Source organism: Onychostruthus taczanowskii, unplaced genomic scaffold, assembly GCF_017590055.1.
Source record: "Onychostruthus taczanowskii isolate IOZ18803 unplaced genomic scaffold, ASM1759005v1 scaffold1, whole genome shotgun sequence".
NCBI classification, from domain to species: domain Eukaryota; kingdom Metazoa; phylum Chordata; class Aves; order Passeriformes; family Passeridae; genus Onychostruthus; species Onychostruthus taczanowskii.
Window position 1 is genome coordinate 20067524 of NW_024496525.1, and position 13683 is coordinate 20081206.

The 13683-nt window shown below is 37.8% G+C and overlaps 1 protein-coding gene across 5 annotated transcripts in view; it reads left to right on the forward strand.

The window, feature by feature from the left end:
- Nucleotides 1-13683, forward strand: part of NRXN3 (neurexin 3) — a 912175-nt gene that overhangs the window by 353115 nt on the left and 545377 nt on the right. The window lies entirely within an intron of this gene.

A 13683-nucleotide genomic window follows, 5' to 3' on the forward strand; every position in this document is an offset into this window, starting at 1 on the left:
TTACTGTGGCAAAACTTGTGATTCCTCAGGAATGTTGCAGGGAAAGAGTCATATATAGAAAGGAAAGTGATACAGAGTCAATGAGGGAAATAATTTTTGAACCCGATTTCTCCTTATTTTCTACAACTCTCAGGGATTAGAGGAGAAGTCAAGAAAGAGATAATTCAGATCAATCAACTCCGAAGAATGTGCTGGAACATCCCAACATGTTTATGAGTTATTTCTTTGCCATGATAGTTATAATGTTGCCTAAACATACCTTGAGGTTATCAGCCATTATCTGTGGAGAAAAATAACACTGATGGCACTTCAGAAATAAGCTACTTGTGCTTAGACTGATAAACAGCCATTTACTTTTGATAAACACACATTACAGAGAGGCATAATATTTTGCAAGATGTCTCTAAATATTGCTGTAATGTAGGAAAAAACTGTTAATCTGTTATATCCAGAGAAGTATGAGTGTGAGGACTTCAGACTCTTCTACCTCTCAGTTCTGTAACGCTTCTGGAAGAAACAGAAATGCCTCTGATTTAGTCTGTGGCTATTTAAGTCTAAAGCTCTTTGAGGTCATTTCTTCTTATATCTGTTATGTATCTGTTGTGACAGGATAGTGTAAGGTGTCAGCTGGAAAGAACTCTGGGTGTTTGTTCAGTTTTGCAAGTTTGAATGCATTTTGAATGTTCCCAAGGGCTCTTGCAGTCTATTTGTAATGTTCAGGTTTTTCCCTCTAAGCCTTTAGAAAAACATCTTTTCCCTCTTATTATTTGATGCCTTTAATTCTTTTGACAGGATAGGTGAGTGGAGAAAGTGGAAAGAAAATGGTAAAATAATTTGAAATTACAAGGTAATTGACAGATTCTGATAGTTGTTAACATGGAATATTATTGGTGGTGATTAATTTCTTTAGCACTGGTGTTCTTAGGTGGTAGCTGGAAAGCAGTTTAAGCTGTTTAAGTGGCTAACATCGAGCTGATTCATATTCTGTGTAGGATTGGCTCAGTGTCATTCCACATGAAAGCGTTAATGAAAGCAGAGATTCTTATCCATATATTTTCAAGTTATTCCTTTGTCCTAGTTACTGCCTGCATTTCTTTGCAAGAAATTCTTGACCTGTTTTTCCACTGTAAGACTACCTATGGTTAAGTTTCACAGATATCTAAGTTGTTCTAAATGCAAATATTCCCAAATATTTCTAATACTTTAACGTTTCATAATGAAATTAAAGTCTCTCTGAGCCTTGCCAATCTGTAGTAATTTGCTGAGGTGCTTTACTGCTTTGGTCTGATCTCTGTCGTTTCTGAATGAGAGAGGCTGCAGGGCAGGACTTTGCTTGCCTGTTGTGGTTCTGTTGCACATCCAGTGTATTGCCCATACGGACAGAAGGCATGCAAACACCAGAGAAGAAGGGGATGGAAGAGAAATTTTCAGGATCAGCACATTGGGAAAATAAAATTTTTTGCTTTGCATCTCCCCATCATGCCTTCCCACACCCATGCACATGCTTCCTGTCTTCAGAGTGGTGGCTAGCAGAAACCTTTGTATTAATGAAAGCCAGACTGCCAGCCTTATGAAGGCTGGCAATTTCACCACAATTTCACCACAAAGGCCAATGACAAAAGGTGGTGCCAGTCCTCTTCCAAGAATAGTTCAGCTGTAGACCTTGCTCTCCTGAAAGTGGCTTTAACTGAATATATGATGCATACGTAGCAAGGGCTCTGGCCTAAAGCCAGAGAAGTGTTTGTGTAATATTAGCGGCAATTTTGCAGCCAGACAGAAGGAATTATCTTTCCTTTAATGCATGTAAATTCTGGGCATAACAAAATAAATGCCTCCTATGCTAGCTGTGGTTATTTGCATAAATCATGTTATGTTAATGAAGGGGTTCACACTGTCAGGAAGGAAATTGAAAACTGCCACAAACAAAACCTTGGTAAGGAGATTCAGGCATTTCTCTGCACGATCTTTCAGTCTGACATTAAAACTTGTTCCCAGTGTTTGTTCAGGGTGAGAGGGCTACAGGAGAAATGTCTGCATGCTTTTTATTTTTTTTTTAAGTTTTTCAGAGGAAAGCTGTCAGATCAGGTGCGCTGGAGATACAGCCCATTTCCCTCTCTATGGGAGCATATGGAGAAGTGGAGGTGTCCAGGCTTTCTCCTGCTAGAAGGCCTGGGGATTGCACTGTTCATGTCTAATGACTGTGACTGAAGAGGACTTGAACTGAATCACTGCTGTGATGAGAGGCACCCAGAGAGAATGGGGTTGACTTAGAATGGTTGCCTGTTCAGGGCACACTTGATTTCCTCCTCCATGTTGCTTTGCTGATGTCAGTGATTGGGCTGTAGGAGCCATCTCTGCCATGAACACAGATGAGGAGTGTAGGAAGCATTTTTGACAAATCTCTCACTATGAAGATAAAAAGAATCAAAATCAATTTGATAAGGGCAAACTCTCCCAGCTGATAATTATATGCAAAATCTGCCTGTTTCCTTAGGGATCATTCTGTAAAGGATCATACTGTAAGCATATGTGCCATCTTAAGAATGCAGTTGAAAAGAATAACTTTGGTGTAAAAGGCAGTTGCCATTAGTGTGTTCAGAGGATTGCTGCTCATGGTACAGCAGAGGTGCTGGACACCTTGAGTTCAGAGACCTGAGTTTATAGATACAGACTTGGGGTCAGTTGTTTTCATGTCTGATGCTAAGAATAGTTTTTTTCTATGTTTATAGTAATATATATTTGTAAATAGGGACATTAGTCTTTAGGTTTTGCCTGAGGTTATTAATTTTATATGCAGTTTTTCTGAATAGAGGTTTTTCTCACAAATATTTTGTTTTTTCCAAGAGTACTATCGCTGCCAAGTACAACTAGATTAAGTGTTTTCATTCGAACAGTTTATTAGCTGAAATGTGCAGATTTATGTTGACTGCATCTATTTGTCAATTTAGTTTGAACTTGGCAAGTATTTGTGAAAAAAGAAATGGGAAACATAAAAATATTATGACATTTAATATCAAAATATTTTGACTTTTCATTTTTCGCAATGTCTCAATGTTTAATTTATTTGAAAATTATTTATATTCCCAGTCAGTGAAACAAAAAAACGCCTGGTTGCCAGTGAAATAAAATGTTTTCATAGGTTTCCAAACTTAGGTTGGAAAGTGGTCTCTGGAGGTCTGTGGTCCAACTCCCTGCATAAAACAAGGCCAGCTTTTTAAAAGTATATTTCTCACTTTGAGACCTCCTTCTGTGACTGCAGCCTTTCGAAGGTGACTGAAGGTGTTCCTCCATGGCTGGCTCCCTCAGTACATTTGGATGCAGCCTTTCTCGTCCCATGAATTTATTTATATATGTCAGAAACTTTGGGGGCTTGACCTTGCCATTGAATACCAGAGCAAAGAAGGCATAGTGTGAGTACTTCAGCCCTATTTGGCTTTGAATTAAAAAAATCTCCATGCAGAACATTATTTGGGTTGCTTTCACAGGAACAATTTTTGGTCCAGAAACCAAGGACGTTTTCTGATTGGCATGAAATAATTTTCTCTTTTTTCTGCTGGTGTTGCTACTTTGTTCAGTGAACCAAAAATGCTTCCTGTTATTTTATTTCCTGTATGTCAAATGTGATCTGTGCTGTGGCAGCACTTCCATGGTCCAGTTCTTGTTCTGCAAACATGTGTTTGCACGTTGTATTAATATTCACCTTAATGGCACAGTCTGATATATACGCAATTTCTGTTCTAGCAGTGAGCATTCTTCACCAGATAATCAGATGTGGCTTACAGAAGAGAAAAGTCACAGAAAAGGTGCATTTTTCCATTGCATTTATTTATTATTTAAAGGGATATTTCTTTGTGCTGGTAAGAGAGCAGATGTTCTTTGCATAATTTTTGATTATGTGGCTATTGCTTATGTTTGACAATAAATATAAAAGAGTAAATTTGCTGATCCAGATGGTTGTCCTAGATTGGTGTTCTGATAGAAATAGTGTTTTAATTGTTCTTTGCATGAAACGATGTGTCTGTATTTGACACGTCATTAAAGGCAGCACTGGTATAAAACTAGAAGCTGTTTTGCTTTGTGATGCTAGTGGTGTTGAATGAGAAATTAGAAATTCCTTAATTCCAACTCATTTCAGTAGTACTTGACACATTTTTCACTCTGTACCTGTGTGAAATTGTAACAGTGATATTAAGAGATATTGAATGTGACCCAGTTGCCTCCAGGCTTGTACAAATGCCTTGGTTTATAGGTAAAACCTATACCAATTTCCCATTAAGCATGCTTTACATTAAACAAATGTTTAGCAACTTTTAAAACTGGACTTGGGAGTGAATGAGAGATGATGCATCTATAAGTACATCCCTTCCTATAAAATTGCTCTACCATTTGTTGAGACTTTGAATTTATATACCAGTTCATCTGATTTTCCACTGATGTGCTTTATAGCTTCCTTTCAGCACCTCTGAAAATCCAGCTTTCTCCTGGTATGTTGCTGCTTTAGGATGACTCCTTACAATTAATTAGCTGGTGTACTCCTATCTAATTTTAACAATATTAGGATTACATGTAGATGTTATATGAAGCATAGAGGATTTTTATGAAGGTATACATTTGAAATGGAGTGACTCAAGAGGTATGGCATCCTCTTGAGAAGAGGGATGGCATCAGTTTGGATCCTACGTTGTCTGCTATTGGGAGCACTGAGGACAGAGAGATATGGATATGTTTAAAATTATGTGCTTAACTTTATAATTCCCTCTTCTTCTCCCAGGGCATTTTTTTTCCTTTACAGGCTCCTTAGCTGACATGAAAGCTGTGACTTTTAAAATTTGAATTTCAAAGGAGTTCTCGATATTTGCAGTCTGCACATCTGATCCCTCAGCTTTCCAGAAGCCTGTGATCCTTCCTTGATAGCTCCTTAAGCTAAATAAGGAGGCTCTTGCCTGTAGATCTACATACCACTTGTCTTTCTCATCTGGGTTTCTCAGTTTAGGTAGGAAGCAGTCAGTGCAATCAGGAGACTGGAGATTGGTGGTGTCTGTAAAGCACCTGAGGAAGATTTTCCTCGGTGGATACCGATCTTGTTACTATCACTGCTAGCAGGGTCCCAATTCTTTTGGGAGCAAGCATTGTGACTACTGCTGAAACGTTTTTGGAAATAGAAGGCTTAAGTGTCGTGAAACAAATTATTTGCAGCTAGGCAAGAGGGTCCAAGCTTTTGCTGGCAACACAACTCTGTCCACATTCTGCCTCCTAAAAATTTGAGGTGGTGTTAGTGTTGTAGTGTCCTGAATAAATAAAGAATTCTGCAAATACTAAGAAGAAAATGAAAAGTTTAGAGGATGGCAACCATAAGGAAGTATTTAACTTGCAGCTCAAGAAGAGAAAGGATAAGGGGGCATTTGGAGAGAGTCTTCTATGTCTCTACTCCGTATAGGTAGATTCAGTAGAACTTCCCCATTAAGTGGTTTTATTGGATTGTACTTGTTTTCTGCAATAGAACCTGGAAATGTGGTTTATCTATATAGGTAAAAAATATACCAATGCTGTAGTTATTAAATATCAGGAAAATAGTGTAATCTGTGTTGCTCTATGGTCACTATCTTGTGCTAACAATTGCTATTTAAGAAATGGGAGAATAGTCAATGACTCTTCAAAAAGTAACAGCAGCTGAGGTCTCTATTCTGTTCCCTGTGAAAGCCACTCTGAGGTGAGTAAGGTTTAAATGCCTTTAGCATTAAACATTCCAGTCTGCACTACTGATCCCTCAGCTTTCCAGAAGCATTTGATCTTTCCTCAATAGCTCCTTAAGTGAAATAAGAAGACTCTTCCATGTTAGGTCCAAGTACCACTTATCATCCTTCTCACTTCAGGCAGGGAGGACCAATATGCATTACCAGTTATACATACATTGTTTGCCTATAATATCTGAAACAAAGGATCTCCACTTGCAGATTTTGGTTGTTGTTTGTACTTATTAATAGTATGATTTCTATGCATTTTGATGTTCCCCCTACCAAGACACCTGGCGTTCCCAGTAGACTTATACATACTGGTTAATATGCAAGTTAAAAAACTCCACAAAGATCATTAAAAAAAAGAGTGACACCCTTCAGAATGGAGGTAGTAAAAAGAGAGCTATACCTAAAGGGCATATGCAGTATTTTGTACCCCCTGCAGAAGACAGGAATCCTGCTGGCTCTATAATCTGTTGGACATGATTTCTGTGCTGCTGTTATGCTCTTAGAGGGAGGCTGAAGCTAGTTAATATCATACTCCTAGCAGCAATGAAGGTGTAACTGTGTGCCTTTGTAACACCTCAGGCACCCAGCTGCCACAGGGAAAGGTACTTCAACTGAGAGAAATGTTTAGGTTCTTTGAACATGTGATGATGTTGTTCTTTACCCTTCATGTCTGGATGAAGAAGTGTTGGTGCCAGGACTGTCTTCTGTCTTAATGCTATGCTGTTGGTGAGGACTGACCAGTGTGTTCTAAACATCATTAAAAAAAAAAAAAAGAGTAAAAAAACCTTTAATGCAATATTTGGGACTGGAGCTTCAAGGAGCTTTTTTGTTTCTCTGACTCAGCTTTGTTTCTCTGTTCAACTGCCAAATGTGCCTTTGGGAAGAGGAGACCCTTTCTTTGGTATTATTTTCTATGTTCTGAAAGAGGGGGACAAAGATGCTGTCCTATTGTTAGGAAGTGGTCTCGGATCCTTTTCTGAAAGACACATGTGCAATTACCATTACGTGCTGTGTTGCCATGTACTGTATGATTTATCCATCTTTCTGATCTCCTTGCTTTGCAGATTTAGATGAGAAGTTGCTGCTATAGTACTATTCAAAGACACAAACCCTACCCTCTGCATTAATAATCGTACCATTCCAAAATTCAAATAATCCTTTCAAATTAAGTAATAGAGGCAGTTAGAGCATGGGAACACTCACAAAATGGGATGATGTGAGCTTTTCCAGCCTGCTTCTTCCTGTTACTTAGGAACATAGCAAAAGCACAGACCTTTGAGAAGGAGTGTAAGGGAGAGGGGTCGATTCTTGGTGTAAAGGCTCATACATTTGATTCATAATTTTTTCCCCTCTAAGTGGTTTGAATCTCATCCAGGCAGTTAGCAGTCAAATTATTATTATTTCATTGCTGCTATATGCGTGCGTGTCTGTATAATGAATATGGCTCTCTCCAGTTGTCTCAGCTTCATCACGGTATCATTTTCTCACTATCATCATGATTAATCCACTTGCTTTGTAGTATTTATGGAGAGATTTAAAACTGAACAGGAAGAGAAACTTCAGTGGTCTTACTGTTGGTAACACAGTCTATGTATTCTTCAAGTAAGATACATCAATGGGATTAGTGTGAAGCTGTTTGGGTTTGATATCTCTATTATTGCATCTACACAGGAGTAAAGAGAAGAATTAAATCTCGAACTTTTTCACTTCTGCATCTTGCTTTCATTTTGCTGCATCACTGGAAAGCTAATAAAATGTAAAACTTCTTTTAAATAGAATGTCTTTTCTTTATTACTGCTGTGGGGTACTAAAGACTATGCATAATTGTTGCTATAATGGTTTAAAACTCTCTTATGGGAAAACTTCATGAGGTTCTGCATATTTGTAATTTCTGCATATACTCATTTCTTGGGTGGCAAATTACACCCATTAAACAAACATACCTGAAATCAATGGGTAGTTGCTATTATGGAGGCAAAACTGGGTTTAAGTTCTAAAGTTGTTTTTATCAATTGCTGGGGTGGAGTAATCTTCAAAGCAAAATATATCAGCGGGTGTACCTCTGGAAAGCAGCATTGAGTACTGTACTCCTTTGTACTCAGGTAACACTGTCTAAGCAGCAGCTTCAGTGAATGTGGTTTCCCTCTAGCGGTGCTCCCTGCGGTCGATGCTGCTCCTGTGACTGCCTGGCTGCCCCACTTAACCAGGAGTAGTCTTGAGCTTCGCTCTGTGAAAATCTACTGTGTGCAAATAATTCCTCAGGCAAGTTGTACATGAGTCACAGTATAGCAGCTTCTATGTTCCTCAGTGTACCAGCGCTGAAGCTTTTGTTGCCCTGATCTGTTAGGGACAGCAGTTTAAGGCATTAGGCAGATGTGAAGTGGTTCATATGACAGCCTTATCTGAAAGCAAACATGGAGTCAGTGTGACTGAAATCACTTTGAAGTTAATTTAATTAAACTGTTGTAATTCTTAATTTTAAAAGCATGAATACTTGGGATTATTTTACATACTTCTGTGTCCTTTTTTGACCTCCTCCCTGATTGTGAATATAAAATAAAATCCCTTTGCTTAAAAGTGGAAAAAGCTCACTCAATAAAAATGGGAAACCATCTAGTGCTGTTAAAAATTAAGATTATCTTGAATAGATAATAATGGCTAATTTTATTTTTAAACAGTGGATTTTTTTTTTCATTTAGCTTGAAATGAAAATATTTTGGATGTTTTCTAATCAGAATAATTTTTTGGATGAAATGAAATATCCTTTCATTAAAACTCCTATTTAAACCCTTTTGAGGGGATCAAGTTTCTATTAACATGAACATTTTTCTGTTAAAAGTTATTTTGCTCTTGATACACTATGTAGTTTCTAAAGAATTAAAATTCAGCAGCAGTGAAATTGAAGTAAACAAGGAGCATAACCTACTCACTTTGATGGAAAAACCTTCATATAACTGCAGTTTGTGCCATGTGTGACCTGTATGATATATGCAATCAAATTATCTCCCTGTTCTTAATCACAAGTTATATTCATGTCAGCTGAAAGACGTGCATCTTAATTTCTGCACTAAGTTTTGTTTCAGAGCTTTGTGAAAAAGCTGCAACTGTGTTGAATGCTGCCTGAATCTGTGCTGAACCTTATTACAGCTATTGGCCAGGGTGTCAGCAGTGAAAATCACTGTTATTCAGTGTGGGGCTATATGTATTTATAGCAAAAGCAAGGAACTGTGTTGTGTTTTGTTGGGATTGGTTTTGTTGTTTATTTAGTTTTTTAATAAGGGGTTTAAAAAATTAAAATACATTTTATACAAAATGATTGAACCTTGCTTATTTTTTGCCATGTTTATATGGAGATGTGGGTATGTTTGAGAGATCTAGTAGGGTGGTCTTGCTAGTTTTCATTTAGTTGCTCAGCTAATTCCCAGCACTTGATTAGTCTGAGTGTTGCAAGGAATTATTACTTGCACTTGTGAGGCTAATTGACTCTGTGGATGTTTAAATGACTTTGTGTATGTGCTTTTTACTGCTGAATGGATGTAAATAATTAAACTTTGCTTCTGAATAGGCTGATGTAAGTCATCTCAACTTTATTGACTTTTCACAGTAAAGCCACTGTGTGAAGCTGTAAACATAACAGTTTTTAGCATGCCTCACAGAAAAGTTGTTTTTTAAGTGCATGCTATGTTTTCTTTTAACTTGTGGGGTAGTACATGGACATGATCCTGGTCTTTGAGGAAATGGAAAGACTGCTGCAGGTAAGGTCCCCAGTGAAGATACTGAGTATCTGTAGGGGGAGTGCAACCGCTTGTTCCTTGTTGGCAGCCAACATTTTCTTGAAAAGAGGAATTCTAAAGCCTGTATATGAGCAAAACAAGTGTGTGTGTATGAGAATATAGGTTGATTTGACTGGGATATTTAGATAAATATCTGCAAGGTACAGTCTGGGGTTGCCACTTGTTTCTTAGCAGTTAACAATGCTCCTGGTGTTGAACAGCAAATCCTAGTCAAAGAAAAGACCATCCTAAAACACTTTGTCCATACTAGTGCTGCCTGAAAGAAACAACAATATTTACACTGGTGGTTTATATGTAACCAAGATGGAGAGTTACTGAAGATTTTCAGAGCAGTTGCTAGCTCTGCTTTTGAGCCATTATTGTGTTTTGATATTTGACCTGTGCTTTGTAGGAACTTACTGCACATCAGGAATCCACAAAGGTGTGTGAAAAATTGCCAGCATCTTTGTTCTTGCACCCATTTCTTCCTAATTGAGGTCTTGTGATTCGTTGTCACATTTCACAAATCTGTGTACACATTTGATACAGCAAACCACAACTTCTCTGGTCATTGTTTAAAGGTGTAAGTAAAAACAACCAATGCCCCTCCTCCATCACAAATGGAAAAAAAAGAGGGGGGCAAAGAAACTGCCCCTCCTTTTCTTGGAATGCTAATATGCTAATGGCATTCTGACAGGATGTTGCCCTGTGTAAAAGAGACACAAAAACTCATCTTTCCACCTTTTTCATCTTTTTTTCCATCTTTTTCTTTTTTTTTTCATCTTTTTCTTCCAGAAAAATCTGAGGTGGTAGCTAAGGATTTTAGTGAAAAAATAAAAGCAGAGAAAACCTTATAATTACTGAGTGTCTTCTTTGAAAAGCATTAGTATCACTGTAGAATTATTTATCATTGTAATTGTACTGAGGGAAGCACCTTGTCCATTCTCATCAGTGTAACAACGTCCCTTCTGTTCAGCTCTTGTGGCTTTCTGTAGACTTCAATGTTCCACTTCTCTAGTGTTGGATAGGATATGCAGTGATAAAGATAACCTGGTTTCATGCAAGTAATTTTAATCTTATAAATGGATCAGGTGATGACAGCCTGCATCAAAGTAAAAGCACACTTTTTGATCCACCTGTGAGAAACTGCAGAGGGGATGAACCCTCTTTCTCCTTTACCTCATAGGTTCTTGGGGAGCACATGGAAAACAACTTGGCATTTTTAGAGGGTGTGATTTGCTTTTTGATTCTTTATACCTTGGCATGTGTATTCTTGGCATTTTTATATAGTTTATTTGAGCAAAGCTATTAATTAGGAGCAGTGCACCTTTGATACAGAGATAATGTTTGGGACACTCTGGGCAGATTGGATGAAGTTCTTCCATGTTTGAAAGCATATACTAATTTTTTTTTTTTTATGGACAATATGCATAAAAGTTTGAGTAGTTGGAGAATTCATGGGAGAATGAGAAGGAGTCACTGTGGCTGAATCAAGTAATATTTGCTCAAGAAGCCTGCAGCTGAGCTCATGTCCAGAATTTGGGGATGGCTGAGAAACAGATATTTTTGCTTCTGATTAAGTAGTATTTGCCACTGCAAAGCATAAAAAGAATTTTCACTAGCCTGCCTCATTTGAGTTGGAAAATGAAATGTGGTGATCAGTTCCGTATGATACACAGTCCCTCAGACAGCATTAGGAAAGGGGAGGGAATGACCAAGACGATCGGAGACGCAAACAGGAGTGAGGGTCTGTCAGCTTAATGGCTACATTATTGCAACAGTAAAACTTTCTTATTCTGTTTACTGTTGTCTTTTCCTCTTTTCATGCATAAAAAGAAATAAATTGTCAAAATTACCTAATTCCCAGTGGCCCAAAGTATTATAAATAGAAAATGTTTCCAGGTGTGCTGTTCATTGCTACAAGAGTTCCTTGTTTGCCTTTTCTTGTCTTTTATCATAAAATAATGTTATACAAAGGGAAGATACAAATCTCTAGATTTCTTTCTCTGTCCATTTGATCTTCTGTTTTGTTTCCTCATATGTCTGTTGTCCTTTTTGAAGGATGATGTAGGTTCAGATAGCTTGAAAGGTGGAAAAAACATAAAACTGCAAAACATGAGACCACAGAAAAACCTGGCAGGAGGTTGTTCTTAGGGACAGCGTTATGGTGGCACATGTCCTTTCTGTTTTCCCCAGCATAAGCAACTATTGCATTTGGAATCTTCAAGTCCTTGTTTAAAAATTGATCACATGTAAATTTCTGTATAGTAATGGCATATGTAGTAATCGTGCTCAATGAAATGAATTTTGGTATCCAGATGTGAAAGTCCCTGCATACACAGGTCTTGGAACTACTTAGAATTCAGTGGGAGCTTATATAAAGAGCAGCAATTTATTTGCACACTGTCAGTTGAAAAATGGGGACACAGTTTTGCTGTTTTTCAGGTCAGCTCACTGCTGCATAAATGTCTTGAAAACATTTGAAAATAAACCAGTTTGAATAGAGTAAAATAACATTTGTTTAATGCTTTCTTTTAAGATCAGTTTGGTTTTAAAAACATATCTGAATGCTCTTAAGCATGCTCACATACTGAATTTTTGTATGTAGTGTTATTTGGGTAACCCTACTAAAAGAAGCCGATGGCCATTTTTGCAAAAGGGAGGGTGGTAAGTGAACTGAAGTATTGAAACTTTTTTCTTGGTTTTTACTGATCAAATATAAAATCGGCTGATCAAAACATGGACTTAAATGATAAAGTAATTCATATCTGCAGCACTTAATTTTCAAAATTTTAGCCCAAGCTATTAACCAATTGCTTCTAAGTAGACAACCTTATTAATTTGGAAAATGTGGGAATGCTGCAACTTTCTATTCATTTATTTGTGAATTGGTTAAGCTATATTTTCTAAGAATATATTCATATAGCTTCTGTTGGTGTCACAGTTTTGTTTTGAAAGTGTTACAGGGGGCATCATGACAAGCCAAACCCTAGGCTGTTTTAGCTGATCCCTCTTTTGTCAGGCTAGGGTTGAAAAATGGGAACTAGAAAAACAGCAACTGAGTTACTCAACCATGCTGAACACGGTGCTGTTGCATAGAAAGCATTGCATTGTCAGTGAGCAGACTCCAGCACACCTGACTGTTTCTCTTGGCTGAGCCCTCCAGAGCTCTAATGGGTATGTGAAAAGACGGGTTTTTAGAAAGCATTTGCCACCCCTCCCCCTTTCCCCTGCTCTCAGATGGTGTCACATAAACACACAGTTCTAAGTGGCCTCCTTCATCTTCTGGGAAGTGGCTGTTTAGAACTATAGTAACTGATGGTGTATATTTTGATGTAGACAATAATTTCGCTGTCTATCCAGAGAGACACATAATTTTGTGAATTCTGCTTTAGGATAAAATGTACTTACTGATGTAAATGTAGCACAACTTTCTTGGATTCTTAGAGTTTTGCTTGTCTGATGCCAAAAAACTTAAACCTTCTGGCCATGATCTAGCTGCCTTGTTCAGCTGGATTTACGCGTATGATATGTGACTTTGGCACATGGATGAGTGACAGCAGAAGTTATGGGTTTCTCCTGCTAAGGAGATAGTCTCTGCAACTTCAATATGTGACTCCCCATCCTTTTAATCCAAGAATGCTTCTCTTTCAGGTCACTAGAAAAATGTTTTTTTTTCATCTTATTATATGGTAAAATTGGCTGGCAGTGGTCTTTATTTGAAAAAGGTATTAATCTCCTTTTTCTATTAGCATGAACTGCATTAATTTTTTAAAAAGAGTAATGAAATATTTGTTTAGCTTTGGTCTCCTTCTGAAGAATTCCTGCACTACAGATAGAACCCTAGCTGAATGAGACACCACCTTCTTTGCCCATGTTGCTTCTTTGGTGAGATGCAATTACAGTAATGCTGCTCATTAGGACTGTGCATCCTGTGGGCTGTGGACTGTCTGAAATTAGTTTCACCAGTGCAGTATGATGAGCTGTAGTAGTACCTCATTGTCCCTATCCCACCCCTGTTAATGTGTTCAATGTCTCTCATTGTTTATTTTTTTTTTTCCTTGAGTTTCCCTTTTGCCAGTTTGGGCAGTGGGTCCAGACCAGTGTGCAACAGGTTTGGCTGTGCTCATTCTATATTTTCTGGTATACCTGGATCAAACCACCCC